The sequence below is a fragment of the Octodon degus genome, unplaced genomic scaffold (genome assembly GCF_000260255.1).
Source record: "Octodon degus isolate 3935 unplaced genomic scaffold, OctDeg1.0 scaffold00051, whole genome shotgun sequence".
In the NCBI taxonomy this organism is placed as follows: Eukaryota; Metazoa; Chordata; class Mammalia; order Rodentia; family Octodontidae; genus Octodon; species Octodon degus.
The window spans coordinates 9,926,883-9,937,722 of NW_004524627.1; positions in this window are offsets into that span (position 1 = coordinate 9,926,883).

The window sequence follows — 10,840 nt, forward strand, 5'->3', positions numbered from 1 at the left end:
TGAAGGAGTGTTTTGTTTATTTTTGTTTTGTTTTTGACTACTTTTGTTAATGATAAATATTGCATGAGTATTCATGTAATAATACATGGGATGATCAAAAATATGGTAATGGATTACAGTTTTAAAAATTATTACAGTAAAAGACACATTGCCACTAATCACCCTCAAAATATTCCCTCTTACTTTGAACACACTCCTCCCATCATTCTTGCCACTTTCTGAGGCAGTTCCGGAAGACTTCTCTCAGGAGTGCCTTTACAAAGTGTGAATGCTGCTGCCAAGCACAGTCCAATGGAAAGATGGACCTATAAAAACACCCACCTTATTTACAGGATCTGACACCATATAAATTACGGCTCTATGCCAAAGTCAAAATGGCCCCTGCCCCAGGCTCACTGAGCCAGCCATTGAGACCCAATGTGGTGGCGCACGCCTGTAATCCCAGCGCGGGGGAGGCTGAAAACAGGAGGATCACTATGAGTCCAAGCTGTATGGTGAGACCCTACACAAAATACATAAATGAATGAATAAATAAATAAATAAATAAATAATAAAACTCAGGGCCAGGGAGATGGCTCAGTGAAATAAGCACTTCCCTGGCAAGTGCGTGGGGCTGAGTTCAATCCCCCGGTTCCACCAAATAAATAATAATAAAACTCACAAAGTCAAAATGGCTCTGCAAGGCAAACATTTTGAATTGATTCAAGACATTGAGGAAACCACGAAGTACCATGAAAGAATACAGAAGAAAACTTCTAGAACCCTTTCAGAAAACAGCAAAAATAGGATGTGTGTCCAAAGCAAAGGCACAGTAAAATGCATCTTTTACTGTAATAAATCTCTTATTTAAACACACCATATTTGTGGATCATTCTATTTATTACATTGACTATTAAGTTATAACTGTGAATGCAGAATGTCAATAATTTTACTTTCTTGTGTTTTTAAGGTATACCACATAATATTCTGGTGTATAAAATATGTTCCTAAAGCCAAGCAAACTATCATTGCCAGCATCTCAGTTACCCATTTCTGTGTGTGATAAGATTACTTAAAACCTCTACAACCTGAGGTACAGGATCTCAGGACAAATCCTGAGGGCATTTCACTGACCTTCTCAGACCAAAAAGCTACAACTCTTGTTGCATAGGTCCTGCTTTACCTTGGTCTTAACCATCCAGTAGAAAAGTATGAAGTCGAAATATAAGAAATAAAGCCATGCTGTTAAGTTGAGCTGTGGGGGACTCAGGTCAATAATTTCTGACATTGCCAGTTAAATATAAGACCCAATGCTATTATAGGCTACTGGACTCTTTTAGAATATTTTGCTGAGTTTACACACCTATAATATTCAATAACGGAACTTAGAAAAAATGGGGTATACAGATGAATGTCCATTTTGTATCTGTGTATTCAAAGAGGTTGGGATAGATATATAGTTGCATTCTCTTAATGAATAGAATGATTTGTTCTAATGGTGTTTGTAAATAGGATCACAAGTCCGCATCTTGTACAGCAATTAACCACTAAGAAGAATATATGCAGTGTATTATTTGTTGAAACTGTCCTTCCAATTTGATTTGAAACTGTCTCATTGCTATCTGTTTGTCAATAAAACTTTGGAAAAAAAAAAAGATTACTTAAAACCTCTTTTCATAAAAATCTCAAGCTCACTACAATATTCTTCTGCATAAGCCTTGTGTTGTGCATTTGATCTCTACCCTTGTTTGTCCTGCATATCTGCTCCTTTGTAGATTTTCACCTATATCTTCCTACTTACCATATTTTTAAAAAACCTAATTCCAGAATAAAAGACAAACAAGTGGCACTGGAAGTCAGGGCTACTTCACTGATCAGGGTTTAGTTTGGACATGTCTGGAATGTGAGAGTGAGGAACTCTTTGAAACAACAGGGAGAGTGGGTGTTTCCAGTTGAGAGGAGCATTTGATCTTTTCTTGGAAAATAAGTACCTGCACTACAAAGGGAGTTGCTTATCCATCCGCAGAAGGTTGAGTTCCTCTATAGGACGCGTGGGGCACCAACCGTGAAGACAGGACAGAGTTATCTGCGAGGCTATAAATATTAACATGTCTGGAAGACACGAAGCATTTTTATTTCTAGCTACTGAACATTTATTTATAATGTCTATTTCTGAATGTAGCCTGGCCTTTTTTGGAATTCTTTCATTCTCAGGCTTGTATTTTCCAACCCAGGGAAATGTAATGATTCAACACGTAATAAGTGCTTGAAAAATATTAGCTTGATGAAGAAAATAAATTAACATTTAAGCTTTAATTAGAAGGACTTTTTTTTAAGGCAAAGTATTTGGGAACTCTAGTATATTTTTTGAGCAATAACTAGAATCTTAGCTTTTTCAGACCCTAGAAGCTTTATATAAACCATCAATTTTTAAAAAGCTTTCTATACTACATTGTTCAAAGATTTAAACATAAAAATGAAATCATTTAGTACCCAAATATTAAACACTAGGATGCTAGACAAATGGTAGAATTTTTTATAATCTTGAAATGAGAAAGATCTTTCTATAATTATTTACAATCCTGAAGTTACAATAGAGATAAAGTATATGTAAGTATCAAAAAATGTAGTCTGCCCAAGAAAAATAACAACAAAAACATAACATACAATAAGCAAAGTAAAAGATAAACGAGAAACAAAGCCAATATATAAAATGTTCTAAGCAACCGATAAGAAAGACTAAAAATATACCAGTAGTAGGGGGGACAAAGCAAAGAAAATAAATGGAGAGAAAAGTAAACACCTACAGTTCTTAAATCTAAGAAAAGATGCCCTGCTTAACATCTAATTAGAGAAATGTATTCTACAATTATAGCAAGCTGTACAGTCTTACCCAGAGATCAGGGGAAATCAATAAATTTTATTAAATAGTTTGAAGTCAGACCTTGAGAAAAGAAGACTTTGCATTAGAGATCAGAGGGTAAATTGGTACAAACTCTATAGGGAACAATTTGCAATATTTATCAAAATCACAGTGGGGCCGTGGAGATTGCTTAGTGGAATAAGCGCTTCCCTGGCAAGCTCAAGGGCCTGAGTTCAATCCCTGGTTCCACCAAATAAATAAATAAATAAATAAATAAATAAATAAATAATCACAAGTGCACATAGTCAAAGGAGAATTTAACATGAAGCTACTCAAGCAGGAGCTTCAGGATTGCTGATTTGCACAAATCCTTCTCAAGGTTCTGACAGGTGCCTCAATATTTTTTTCTTCATGTTATGTGTTCTTAAAGCTTACAAAATAAGATATTTCAATAATGTAAATTAAGGCCACTGCTGTTTTTTCTACTTGGACATGCCCTCTGCCATACTTCCTCATGTGAAGTTTGGCAGGAGAGTGGCTCCAGGCACTTCTGAAATGTGGCTGAAGAGACTTCAGCTTGAGGTACATTCAGTCTGGGTTAGTAGAATATTTATGATGTGCAGTCCCTGCCGGCATAGCCAGCTTAGTGCTAGGTGTCGCGGGAGGTGCAGATACACTATAAATACTCCTATTGCACACTTTACCAGCCACCTACCACTCTGGCTAGAAAGTGCAGAACCAGAGCTCATTAAAATATCACCGTGTCTTATGGTGCTTGATAACAGAATTTTGCAAGTGGCAGAAAAGAAACAAGCTTTGAAACATATGGAGTCAGAAGCTATTCTGTGGGAAACTATTTTTAAATTAGACATGCAAAATTATAAGCAGAATAACTACTTTTTATAGATACTTGGTCAAAACTGATATTTTATCCTGACAAGAATGATGTGGTTGTTATAAGTGCACTATTTATTTTAATTTTAATGTGTTATGTGAAATATAATTCATCAGAATTTCTAGATTGTAGAACATAATCATATAACACCTCATTAAATAGCAAGCATATCAGTATGAAATTGAGTGCTTTATACATCCTAGCTTTTCAATAATAAAATAATTAATTTTGATAATTATGTTAAAGAAGAGACTGATTATCTTTTTTTTCAGATACACTAGCTCTTTATTTTTTAATAGTATACAATAAAATATTAGAGACAATACACAATGTCACTAAACAAAATGATAGGAATTTCAACAATGGTTGTTACATGGCATATTGTTGTCTTCAAATTAGTTGTTCAGATTACCAGATATTAGCATGCAAAATTGGTCAAAAAAATTAAAAAGCAGAAAGAAAAAAGAAAAAAAATATGAGCATTAACTGTTCCTTACAATAGACCAGGAGAAATCAGCAATACAATTATCCAAGCTATCCTGTAAGCTGATATGGAGAAGGGAGAAATCTGGCCAGATAACCACATACATTACATTCTGCGCCTCGTAGCTGGATTTGAGTTCCACTGAGGCACTGGCCCAGCCTTCTCCCCATTTCACTGCCTTGCACGGGCATACCATGGGGTCACGGTGAGACCCTGTACTGCTTTTAAGACTGATTATCTTTTTATTTTCTCTGTTTAAAGTGGCATTATAAATTGTGGTCTCAAGAAGAGATGAATAAAATGTATGCAATCATAAAAGGAAAAAAAAAAACATTTTTACTAATTAACTACTTTTGCCTCAGTATCTACCTATTAACTTTTCAGGATTCTGTGATATTTGTTAGCTTTTTTAAATTAGCAATTTATCATAATTTCCTTTGAATTTTACCATCTAATTATGTTTTCTATCATCATTGTCCTATCCAAATCCACTATTTTTTCCCATCAGGACTAGCATAAAATAATAAAGAATGTGAATAGACATTTCTCAGAAGAAGACTTACAAATGACCAACAATTATATGAAAAAAAAATGCTCACATCACTAACCACAGGAAAATTCAAATTAAAACCACCTTAAAATATCCCCTCATATCTGTTAGAATGGCTGTTATCCAAAAATACAAAATTACTAGTGATAGGGCCAGGGAGTGTAGAATAAGCACTTGCCTGGCAAGCGCAAGGGGCTGAGTTCAATTCCCAGTTCCACCAAACAGAAAAGAAATAGAAAGAAAAGAAATTTACTAGTGTTGATGATGGTGTGGAGAATAAGGAAACCCTTTTAATGCTATTGGTAAAATATAAATTAGTTAAGTAATTATGGAAAACAATATGAGGACCCTCTGAAAATTAAAAGCAAGACTACAATATGAGCCAACCACCCCATTACTGATTTATACATCAAAAGGAAATCGTATGTAGGAAGAGATCTCTGTGCTCCTAGTTTATTACAGCATTATTCACAATGACCAAGACATGGGGGTCTGGCCAGATAGCTCAGTGAATTAAAGCACCTGCTTAGACAGATACAGGGATGGGGTTCAATCCCCGGCACCACAAAATGTGTTGGCCCCATCCCCCAAGGTACACTGAGACAGTGATTGAGACTGGGGGTGGTGGTGCACACCTGTAATCCCAGCACTTGGGAGGATGAAAACAGGAAGATCACTAAGAATCCGATCTGTGTAGTAAGATCCTGTAGACCCTGTACTAAGTACATTTAAAAAAATAAAAATAAAAATAAACGATGACCAAGACATGGAATCAACCTAAGTGTCCATCCCTGATGAATGGATGAAGAAGATATGGTACATATACAAAGTACAACACCATCCAACCTTTAAAAAGATGAAATCCTGTCATCTATGAAAATACAGATGAACCTGGAGGACATTTTAAGTGAAATGAGCCAAGCACAGAAAGATTATATGACCTTACTCACACAAGAAATCTAAAATGATTGAATGCATAAAAGCAGAGAGAAGACTAGTGGCTACTAACAACTGAAGGAGGGAGAGGAATTGGGGAGATGTTCATAAAAGAATGCAAAATTTCACTTAGGAGAAATTTATTGTACAGCATAGTGGCTATTTTTGATAGCAATGTATTGTATACTTAAAAATTTTTAGGAAGTAAACTTTGTATTCTCACCACAAAAAGCATAAGAGGTAATGTGTATATTATTTAACCATTCCATAATGGATGCAGATCTCAGGACATACTGTACATCATAAATGTATATAATTTTTGTTAATTATAGAATAAGACAATAGTAGTACCCTATAGACCATCTCCCTGTACTCCGTCTATTTCCTCTCCATTGCATTCTTTTTTTTTTTTTTTTTTCGGAACCGGGGATTGAACTCAGCCCCTTGCACTTGCCAGGCAAGCGCTTATTCCACTGAGCCATCTCCCCAGCCCCCTCCATTGCATTCTTTATCCACTGTGACATCTTTTTAAATTTAATTTCTTTTTAAAAATTTTTTTATTCATTTTAATGAGGAAAAAAGATAAAATAGCAATGAAACAATTTTCAAAACAGGTTAGTAGGATAGTTACAATAATTAATACATTGAATATTGTTGTCTTCATAGTAGTTATTCAGAGGACAAGATGCAGACATGATCTTGTCTAAACAATATTAGTATAAACATTTCTTCTCATTGAACTAAGAGAAAGTAGCTGTGTATCTATCCTAGTTATCATATATATATATATATATATATATATTACATATAATATGCATATATATACATTATATATACACATATATATTTTCATTTCATTTCTTTTCTTTTTTTTTCATTTCATTTTTGACAGTACTGGGTATTGAAACAAGGTCCCCCACATCGCGCTGTATTCTCAGTCCTTTATATTTTATCTTTGGGACAAAGTTCCTCTAAATTGCCCAACTTGGACTCAAGATTACAATCTTCCTGCCTCAACTTCCCAGCATGCTGGAATTACAGGCTTCCATCACCACATCCAGCTTATTTTACTTTCAGTTTTCACATAATACTCATATATGTTTATGGAGTGCAGTGTAAAATTTCAGTACATCTATATAGTGTATGATGATCAAGTGAGGGTATTAAGCATACCTATCATGTCAGACATTAATCATTTCTTTATGATAACACTCAATATCCTCTCTTCTAATTATTTTAAATATACAATATGCATTAACTACAGTCACCTTACTCTAAAATAGAATACCACACTTACTGTTTTGTCTACTCAGGATTTTGAACCTATTAACCAACATTTTCACCACCCTTCCCTCCCTCTGACTTTCCCCAGTTTCTGGTAACCACCATCCTCCATTCATTCAATGTCTGTCTATGAAATGAACTTTAGGTTTCATATTCGAGTGAAATATTAAATATTTTTCTTTTGTGTCTGGCTTATTTAATACAACTGTCTCCAGATTCATTCATATTGCCACAAATGACAGGATTCTGTCCTTTTCAATGGGTGAATAGTATTCTATTATGTATGTATACCACATTTTCTTTAGCCACTATATTTAGATTGATTTTATATTTGCTATTTTGAATAGTGCTGTATATAATGAATAGCATGAATTGTAATAAACATGAGAGTGCAGAAATTTATTCAACTTACTGATTTTCTTTTTCCTTCATTAGAGGACTATCCAGTAGGGTTATTGGATTTATATGTGTACGTGCATGTGTGTGTGTGTGTCTGTGTGTGTGTGTGCATGTGTGTGTGTGCGTGCATGCATGTGCTGGGGATTAAACCCAATGACTCATGCCTACTAAATATATACTGTAATACTGAGCTATTCCTCCAAATGCTGGAATCATTTTAAATAACTAATTATATCTCTAGTGCATCCTCAAGACCCTCTTTGACCTCTCATGGCTTACAAGGATTAGTAATTAAAATCCCATAAGGTCACATCCCATTTGGGGTCCTTTAAACATTGATGTGTCCTGTCCCCACCTTACTTGTCTCCCATTTGTTCTATCTCCCACCCTACTTCTCTTCCACTTTCCACGATAAGCCAGCCGCTACTAACCCTTCGGATCACATCTAAGTGTTCACTGTGTCAGGAAGGCATTCTAGGCTAAGCCAGGAAGCTCACGACAGATTTGTGAAGCATCCATGCAGCTCCTTCCTACAGCTTAGCACAGGAATAATTGTAATGCTCTGAGCAGCATGTGGGTAGAAAGGACCTGCCCTGGACTCCGCTAGGGCAGATGCTGCTGCTCATACCATTTCCACACAGCTGGCACAGACTCTGACAACTGGAAGACCCTGAGTAAATATTTGTTGGACAAATGAATGACCATCATGAAGGATAAATGAAAGACCATAAAAGGAATGGCCTTAAGAACAACCAGACACAAATTTGGTCTAGAAAACTGGCAAATGTTTTCAAAAGAAAGCCCATGTCTCTTTGTTATTAGCAGCTATCCAGCACACTACCTTTTGTTGACAGGGTCCCACGCTATAGTCAGACTGGAGCTCCCTATATAGCCCTAAATTGCCTCAAATTTGTGACTCTGCTTAGACCTTTTTATGTACTCTTTTTGAAAATATGAGATGAAATTTATGTAACAGACAATTAACCATTTTGGGGGGTATTATAATTTTATTTGCATGAATTAAAATGAAACTTTTATTCTTTTTTGCTGTCATTATTTTTTTAATTAAACATTTTAAAGCAAACATTTAGTGGTACATAGTACATTCAAGATGAGAAACCTTTTGTCTGGAACCACCTCTACTTCCAAAATATTTTCATCACTACAAAAAGTAGCCTAGTGCCCATTAAGCAGTTTCTTTCCCCTCCCAATCCCAGCCCCTGGAAAGCACAAATGTGTTTTCTGTCCCTACACATTTACCTACTCTAGATTTTTTTTAATGTGAATGCATTTACACAGTATATGGTCATTATGTCTGGCCCTTTTCATTTAATATAATGTGTTCAAGCTTCATCCACATAATAACAAGTATCAGTACTTTGAATGACCGGGTAATATGCTAATGTGTGTATACATGTACAAAAATTTGTGTATCTATTCATCTACCAATGGGTTTTTCACTGTTTCCATCTTTTGGCAGGTGAAAATGCTGATGCTATAATCTCTTGCCTTTTTGAATAGTGTGTTCATGATCCTAAAAGGACCAGTCCTGTGCCCACTGGACCATTATCTCAGTATCTGGCATAAACACACTATAGCACATCAGCAGGAATTGATCGTTCAGTGCTTGGTTAAATATTTTGAACAATATATGAACAGATTGCCATGTTTCAACATAGAAGGGGGGCATGTCTTGCCTTCCCTGACCCTACAAAGAATTAAGATAGAGATGAGCACTTATATAAAATAGCTAAATGTCACCTGTGTGAGTGACCAATAAGATGACTAATCAGATTACTTGTGTGGAGATAATTAGTTAAACACATGAAAGGAGTGGAAAAATTGGTAATGAGAAGAGAAGATAAAACAGATTAGTTGTTGGTGGCAAATCTCTGGGCCAGAACTTCTTGGGCTGCCACTGCTGCTGAGTGACTGCATAATCCTAGCTCTCTGTATCGTGACCCACTTCTGGTTGCAGCCTGTGCCGCTCAGCTCATTCTTGTTTGCTCTCTGAGGTTACTACGAGGCTTGGATTAATGGCTTGAGGTTCCCGTCCTGAATATTTCTACAATTTTCATTCCTACCAACTTCCTAATGATCAGGGTTACCTGAGTGTTTCCTGGCATCCAAAAGAGCTTAAAAACACCTCTGGAGCAGGTAGACTGTAGCAATCAAGAGTGTTATAATATTTCAAACACTCTGATTCAGAAATTCTTCTTGGGAATTCCAGTAATGACAGTGATCGTAAAGGCAGCAAAGCATAAAGAAGCAGGTTTAGTTTAATGCAAGAAACTGAAAATAGGTATTCAAGTGTAGATCAGTAAAAAAGAAAGCATGAAGTAAACTAAATGAGTAAAAATATCTATTAAAGATTATAGGACTGGGGGCCTGCCTGTTAGCTCAGCTCTTTAAGTGCCTGCTTCAACAAAGCAGTCAGGCTCAGGTTGCTGTGGTTCGATTCCCACAACTCAAGCCAGCCAAACCTGCTCTGAAGGAATTCAGAGCAAAAAAAAAAAAAAAAAAAAAAAAAAGATTATAGGACTGAGAATATATGTGTTGGAAGGATAGAATGCCTACTGTACATTCACAAGGCCTTGTGTTGAATACCAGAACCACAAAAAGAGGAAAAAATGGAAAGAAACAGTGAGAATAAGGAAGAAAGAATTCTGCATATTGATGGCTTTGTTTTAATACTGAAACATTGTCCAATAATCTTTATTAAAAATATATAATATTTTGTGTCAAAAATATTCATACAAAGATGAAAAAGCATCAAAAGTCAGTACTTTGGTTTTTTCTCTTTTTTTTTTGTTTTTCCCATAATTTTATTGATAAACAAATAGCAATGAGACAGTTTCAAATCACACTGGTAGGACAGTTTCAATAATTCACACATTACATACATTTTTTCTAGTGGTTAATTGCTGTACAAGATGCAGACATGATATCCTATTTACAAACACCATTAGAACAAATCATTCTATTCATTAAGAGAATGTAACTATGTATCTGTCTTAACCACTTTGAATACACAGATACAAAATGGACATTCATCTGTATCCTTTTTTTTTTAAGTTCTGTTATTTGAATATTTTTTCATTGCTTCTATGTTTTTATTTTTATTTTCTGAAAAATTTTATTGATAAACAGATAGCAATGAGACAGTTTCAAATCAAATCGGAAGTACAGTTTCAACAAATAATACACTCCATATATTCTTCTTAGTGATTAATTGCTGTACAAGATGCAAACTTGAGATCTTATTCACAAACACCATCAGAACAAATCATTCTATTCATTAAGAGAATGCAACTATATATCTATCCTAACCACTTTGAATACACAGATACAATATGGACATTCGTAGGTATACCCCATTTGTTCTAAGTTCCGTTATTGAATATCATAGGTGTGTAAACTCAGCAAAATATTCTAAAAGAGTCCAGTAGC